Source organism: Mandrillus leucophaeus, unplaced genomic scaffold (assembly GCF_000951045.1).
Source record: "Mandrillus leucophaeus isolate KB7577 unplaced genomic scaffold, Mleu.le_1.0 Scaffold598, whole genome shotgun sequence".
Taxonomy (NCBI): Eukaryota; Metazoa; Chordata; class Mammalia; order Primates; family Cercopithecidae; genus Mandrillus; species Mandrillus leucophaeus.
The window spans coordinates 1521545-1529507 of NW_012106452.1; the positions used below are offsets into that span (position 1 = coordinate 1521545).

At 37.3% G+C, this 7963-nt stretch overlaps 1 pseudogene across 1 annotated transcript; it reads right to left on the minus strand.

Annotated features, from left to right (window-relative positions):
• Nucleotides 1-1484: 1484 nt before the first annotated feature.
• LOC105553468 lies at nt 1485-2198 on the minus strand (annotated as a pseudogene). Its single transcript, XR_001008151.1, has one exon. The product of XR_001008151.1 is annotated as a peptidyl-prolyl cis-trans isomerase A pseudogene (transcript).
• Between the last annotated feature and the right edge of the window lie 5765 nt (nt 2199-7963).

A 7963-nucleotide genomic window follows, 5' to 3' on the forward strand; every position in this document is an offset into this window, starting at 1 on the left:
GTATCTCTGATTCCACAGTGCAGGAGTATATAATCCACATGCAAGAAAGAATATGGAATATGACAATGATCATACACTCTATCCAAGAGAGGCCAACTGCTTTACTGTGACACAAGGACACATGGAACTACTCAGGATGTACCATGAAAAAGACTTCAGGGTGCAGAAAATATTAAGATGGGCTTCTGTTTGGAAGGGAAATTTTTACATTGTGTAGTAATGTAAATAAACTACAAGTGCCACAATAAAGGGTCAGACAAGTATCATAAAGGAGTCTCATTGTAAATCATCTGAAAAGATTCATTCATTAGTTTGAGGAAAGCCACGAAGGTGTTTATGAGAGGTGGCTACAGAAGATGGAGATTTATAGCCAGATATTTTTCTCTTCATCTTTTAAAATCAGGCATGTGTATCAGTTCCATGTGGAGGAATTCCTGACCTCTCAGTCATACCAGGGTAGGTTCAATACCTCTCCTCCGTTTCCATAATAATGTGATCTACATTTGTAAAAACCCCAAAACCTTGTTATGTCATTGTGTACTTTTAAGCAGAAAATTGTCTTCCTTATGCAGCTATCATATTGTAACATAGTTCATTGAAATTGCTCAATAAACTTTGAATTAATAAAAGGATTTAAAGTCAGTGAAGAGCTGATGAATGGAAGTAGTCTAAAAATATGTGATACAATAAGTATGTTCGCTGAAATATTGAGAAGTTAAAAGAAATTAGACCTGAAAAACATGTAATGAAGTTGAATTAATCCATTTCCTGGACTGAACATAATACCTACCACCTACTAAGCTCAGGCATGAGGGATGACATGAGAAAGGGTCTGTCCCATTAAGTAACAATGTAGTAATGTTAAGGGTGTCCAAGTTTTTGGCGTCTTGAACAAAGAATTGAACAAAACACACAAATAAAGCAAGGAAAGAATGAAGCAACAAAAGCAGAGATTTATTGAAAAATGAAAGTACACTCCGCAGAGTGGGAGTGGTCCCCAGCAAGGTGATTAAAAGACTGGTTACAGAATTTTCTGGGCTTCAAATATCCTCAGCACATCTCCCATTGGTTGCTTGGTGTACACCCTATGTAAATGAAGTAGTGGCTCACGATCAGTCTGATTGGTTGCAAGAGGGGACCAATCAGAGGCTGAAGTGAAGACACAAGTAGTTTCCATTTTTCAACTACCAAGCAGAAAGAAAGGGGAGGGTTGCAAACGGTCCTTTTGTTACTTGGGAGTGGAAAGTTGGGGGTTTTCCTTTTGATTTAGTTCTAGGAAGTCAGTATGAATATGCCTTAAGTTTCCTTCCTCCAGACCCTATTCTGCCCTCAGTAAGCCATGTCAGGACATCAACCCGATGTACCCTATCCAGGAAAACCACAGATGCCAAATAAATGTCAGATAGATGCAAAATGATAGCATGAACTATGACGTTAAATTTTTTTGTTTTTTTGTTACTTAGTTTTTATTTCATAATCATAAACTTAACTCTGCAATCCAGCTAGGCATGGGAGAGAACAAGGAAAACTTGGAACCCAAAGGGAACTGCAGCGAGAGCACAAAGATTCTAGGATACTGCGAGCAATTGGGGTGGAGGGGTGCTTTCCTGAGCTACAGAAGGAATGGTCTGGTGGTTAAGATAAAACACAAGTCAAACTTATTCGAGTTGTCCACAGTCAGCAATAGTGATCTTCTTGCTGGTCTTGCCATTCCTGGACCCAAAGCACTCCATGGCCTCCACAATATTCATGCCTTCTTTCACTTTGCCAAAGACCGCATGCTTGCCATCCAACCACTCAGTCTTGGCAGTGCAGATGAAAAACTGGGAACCATTTGTGTTGGGTCCAGCATTTGCCATGGACAAGATGCCAGGACCTGTATGCTTTAGGATGAAGTTCTCATCTTCAAATTTCTCCCCATAGATGGACTTGCCACCAGTGCCATTATGGCATGTGAAGTCACCACCCTGACACATAAACCCTGGAATAATTCTGTGAAAGCAGGAACCCTTATAACCAAATCCTTTCTCTCCAGTGCTCAGAGCACGAAAATTTTCTGCTGTCTTTGGAACCTTGTCTGCAAACAGCTCGAAGGAGACGCGGCCCAAGGGCTTGCCATCGACGGCAATGTCGAAGAACACGGTAGGGTTGACCATGGCTAGTAGTACAGGACTTTCCTCGGAGGCAGCGTCTGCAAAGCGACGTTAATGTTTAAACAAGCATATTGATCCACTATAATTAGAGTTAATATACTATTCAACAACTGTCCCTATATACGTCAACCTTTCTCCTCTCTTTAAGAGTGGAACTCATTTCACTGACACTTAAATGAGAAAATATCTGTCATTTAAATAAACACTTCGTTTTAAACATAGCTTTTCAAGATCATAAGAAATACACATTAATCTTGTGCAAAAAAAGACATTATCCACCGTTTGAATCTCTGTGCCCATATGTTTCTATATTTAGATTACGTGTTTTTACATTTCACATTAAAAGTGTAACTACTGACCATTTACTTATTGCTGAGAACTCACAGACACTGATACTTTAAATATTTAAATAAGTAAAAATGTGTATTCAGAGAGAAAATTTTTGATTCAAACTAGAAACCTTACCTTCAAGTAGGTCCTGGCCTCTAAGCAGCGGAAATCACACTATCGTTTTCATCACTTCCCCGCTATCCGGGTTGCCTTATTTTTCAACATCTGCCTGTCTTCAATTTTCCCGCCACAACAATTAGGAACATTATGTGCGGTTTAGCAAAAAGCCTAGAAGTGATTTCTTTGTGGCTAGAGAGGCACAGAAGCAGAGTGTGCTGGCTCTTCCAGCATACATGTGTTTCCTCGGCGCTCCTGCCATTCACGCATACTTTTAGCTGCCACAGACGGAGTCTAATTCACTGAAGAAATTCACATCATTGTGATTCTCTGGGTTTCCATGAATTAAACTGGTATTTGCTATTATAAACCCCTGTCTTTAGGATTTTATAATAATTTTTTCTGAGAAATATAATTTGATACAGAATTACACTGAATGGCAGCTACAGCAGTACATCTTTTGGTGGATTTAAATTAAAACAGAAATGAAGGCCATTTTACCAGCTTTAATTTACACAGCTGCAAAGGTGTAATAAAAAATGTGCTAGACCCTGAGTTTATTCCAAAATGCTGTCTGTTACACTGAAGCAGTTTGTACACCATCAAAGCTCCACGGAAGCGTTGAGCGGGAGCACTAATATACTTCCTCAGACCCACGTGATGCCTCTCTCTCCTGTGTTTATGCAAAACAAACATTACCCAACAAAATCCCCTTTGCTACTGCACTCAGCACTCCTTCAAATAAAATGCCTATTCGGCAAAGCAAGCTAATCCCTATGCCCTGAGCATTCTCTGATACAAATAACTAAGCATGTTTTGTCAGTGAAGTAAGCAGCAGCCTTGGTCTTCCTTTTCAACCCTAGATACTTCCATTTATTTTGGATGAAATAAAATTTAGCTTAGAAATCCAGTCATCATTATCACTGCTACGAGCACCATCATTATCATCTCAGGGTATTAAAAATGAAACAAACTACATTAGCAAGGATTCTGCTGCAAATAACCTAGTATATGTGACTTATTTGAAGCTTAAAGGAATTAAAAAGAAAATATGGTTGCCCACAAAATTTTGGAAGGGCTGAAAAAGTCACTCTATGCTTTACTTTCAGAAATTATACTAAAATGATGCTGCCTGCCAGAAGAGACGTGAAATCTGTTGCACTCGTGACCTGAGGAACCAGGAATATGCCTCTGGAATGAAGTTCACCGTGAACTGCCAGCCAGGATCAAGACCTGCACCCTGCCTGTGTTGAAATTCCATCATGAAATGAACAGCACAAGTCTTCTCAACGCTCAAGATAGTTACGACCCAGCATTTCCGTAGGAAAACCCAGTGCCTGTCCTCTCACACCTACCAGAACAAAAGCATGTGCATCTCCAACAGCATCAAAGCCTTTGCTTCATTCCTTCATCTGTGTCTCGCATCAGCGTCTGATGCCTTGAATCCAGATCCCATATGGAATCCTAACTCCCAGGTAGTCTGGTAAATCTTAATGTTTAACTATCCAGTTTCCACAGAAAAGGAAAGCATATTAGAAGACTTTTTTAAAAAACATATTTGGTTGTAAAACAAAAAAGAGAGAGAGAGAGAACATACTTTACATGACAATACAGTACACATAAATCCACATATGCAGATAGACAAAATCCTTTTTGCTATTGTACTCACCACTCATTCAACTAAAACTGCCCTTTCAACAAAGTAGGCTAATCCCTATGCCCTGAGCATTATCTGATGAATTTAAGTATATTTTGTCCATGAAATAAGCAACAGCCTTGGTTTTCCTTTTCAACCCTGGATACCTCCATTTATTTTCAATAAAAGAAAGTGTAGCTTAGAAACCTAGTCATTATCATCACCATACAAGTATATTTACATACACATGTTCTAAAATAACACTAACTCTCCCTAGGTGTGAGGCACTTAGATATTTTCTATTCTATCTACTATTCTGTTCTATTCTAACCTGTATTTTCACATTTAGTACAGGCATTTTATTTGAAGGAGTGCTAACTGAGTGCACTAGCAAAGGGGATTTTGTTGGGTAACATTTGTTTTTCTCTGGAGAGAGATATGCCTGTATTATAAGGATGGTGAAATAAATATTAACCATCAACCTACCATATCTAGCACAGAATGTTAGGGATAATTTAGTTTGTTTTTTTCTTTTTTTGTTCCTTTCCTCCTCCTTTTTTTTTTTTTTTTTTTTAATTTTCACCAATCAGACAGAAAATAACAGATGTTAGCAAGGATGCATAGAAAAGGGAATGTAATGTATTATTGGTGGCAATGTAGATTAGTACAATCTCTACGGAAAACAGTGTAGAGATTGCTCAAAGAATGAAAAATAGGACTCCCTTTTGATCTGGCAATCTCACTACTGTGCATATACCCAAAGGAAAATAAATCATTACATCAAAAAGACTTGTATTTTTATTGCAGCAGTATTTGTAATAGCAAAGTTATGGAATCAACCTAAGTGTGCATAGATGGATGACTGGATATTTTTAAAAGTATGTAATGGAATACTACTCAGCCATTAAAAAAAATGAAATCTTCTCCAGCAAAATGGATTGAACTAGAGGCCCTTAGCTTAAGTGAAACAACTCAGACACAGAAAGACAAACACTGCACGTTCTCACTTACAAGTGCTATCCAAATAACATGTGCATGTGGATATCAAGTGTGGAGTGATAGACACGGAAGACATGGAAAATGAGGAGGTTGGAGGTGAGTGGATGGTGAGAAATTACTTAACGGGTGCGATGTACCTTACTCTGTGATGGTTACATAGACAGCCCAGGCTTCACCGCTATGCAGTATATTCATGTAACAAAATGACACTTGTACCACATACACTTATAAAAATAAAAATACAAAACTTGAAAACGTTAAAAAAGATAATTTAGTTGAATTCACTCACATTTTAGACAAGGAAATGAAGTAATGTTTCTAAGATCAAATAATCACTTTAATAGTAGCAAATTTGAAAGCAGAAATTAGATCATTTGGCATTTCGTTCTAGAGACCTGACATTCGTTCTACAGTAGTTTATTGAGTTCCTATCACACACTGACAGATTTACAAACACTATCCTGTTTCACCCTCAGAAATTTCTGAGACATAAGTATTATTATCTATCTGTCAAAGAAGAGAAAACTGATGCTCAGATTAAGAAAAAAAATCTCCCCAAAGCTTAACTGTTAAGCTTGGGGTTCAAACCCTAAATTGTGAGACCGTGGGGGTGCCTGTCTTATAATCCGATCCCCACATAATCATTTAGAGTGTGTGCTATTCAACATCTGTGATTACTACCAATACTAGTAATGCAACTAAAACAAAAGGGAACTGATAATGATAAGGTTATTTATTATGGATCCACTGTTTATGAGTCATAATGTTACATGTACTATAAAATTAACTTAATTTCCTGAAAGAAAAGTTGTATTGCTCCTACTTTATAGGAAGGATGCTGTCAATCAGTGAGGTTTACTGCAACCCTCAAGGTCACAGAACCAGTTATTAGCAGAGCTTGGATATAAACCTGGATTTACTTGACTCCATGCACAGACCAGGCTTCCTAAATCAGCTAGCCTGACTCAGTACACACAAACTCTCAAACCTTAATTTCTCATTTCATGGAAGTCACTATCTAAGGACTATAAGAAAAAAACAAAACAGAACAAAAATACTATGACAGCAAAAATTCATAGCACTTCCTGAGTACTTCACATACTTCTTAGGTATTTGCCCATTATCTGTTAGCATGTTCAATTTTCAAAATAAAAGAAATAATATGTACCACAAAACTTGCATTGATACAGACTTTTATTAATCCTGTTACATATCTTGCTTATCTGAGGCCAGTGAAGTTATCTAGCCAAGGCTACATAGCCAGGAAATTGTAGAGGTGGATGTTGAGACAGAGAGTCCAGCCAGAGGCCGAAGTTTGTAGAAACACAAATAATAGTGAATGTGAACAGTCAACATAGGGAGGTCATAGCTGTTTGGGGTGCACAAAGGTTTATGGAGGTGAAAGCATTGATATGTTAGGTAAAGGATTAGTAGAAACGAGCTGCGTTATAAAGAAGACAGAAGAACTATTCCTCATTCACTTATTAGTAAAAAATAAATACATAAATAATCCTAAAAAAACTCACAAAGGCCAGAAAAAAACAACATCTTTTTAGAACTCAGAAGTTCAGATTAAATGTAGCACTTCCCTTTTATTTCAATACTCATAGCAGTAATCTATATTAAAATATTTAGTTTATGTGTCTTTCTCTAAATCTAGACTGTGAGTTCTTTGAATACAATTGTGAATGTACAGTGCCTGGCATGTAATCACTTATTAATGGATGGATAGAATAAATTTCTGAATTTGAATGAATTATCTCAAACACTAATTTAACACATCCTCTACTTTAAGAATTAGTGTTCATTTGAGTACTTTTATTTTTTCCATTACATTGTTTCTCAATATCTAGATGAAAGCAATGAACGTGTAGACAAAATATCTAGATGCTCACAGTTCATATATTTATAGATAGATGTAAAATATATATAAAATTGCATAATAAGTGAATAACATTGAATTTTTCATGCACTTTCAATCATGTTATGAATAATTAAATGAATATTTATTATGCCTTTATATATATATATAATATATATATTGCATTCATATATAAATATATGAATCAATTGTGGCCCCCCAAATTTAAATGTTGAAGTGTTAACTCCCCAATACCTCAGAATCTGATTGCATATTTAGTGATAGTATCTTCAAAAAGATAATTAAGTTAAAATGATGTCCTTAGAACAGGCCGGAATCCAATATGACTGGTGCCTTACAAGAGGAGGAGATGAGATGACATACAGACAAATGGAAGGCCATGAAGACACAGGGAACAGAAAACCATCTGCTAGCCAAGGAGAGTGGTCTTGGAGAAGCCAACCCTGGCAACACCTTCATTTCAGGCTTTCAGCCTCCAAAACTGAGTGAAAACAAATTTGTGTTCTCTAAGTCACCCAGTCTGTAGTTCTTTGCTATGACAGCTGTAACGAACTTGTGCCATAAGCATTAGAAGGCAAAGAGATGAGGTAAGTCAGTAGCCATTAATTCTGACGCTGAATTATGTGTAGGCACATGGCTTCCCATTACTGAGGTGCTATCCTTGGGGGAACATGCTTTTGCTGTTCCTTACTGTTGGAGCTAAGTGGGGTGACTCTGGTGTCCACACAGCATATGGCACCTCAGTACCGAATGTGTAAGTAGAATGCAGTGATCCAATTTCAATAGTAAGAAGATAAACAGGCAGAAATGGGTACATGGATGTGAGTGTGGGGGATAGAGGAGAAA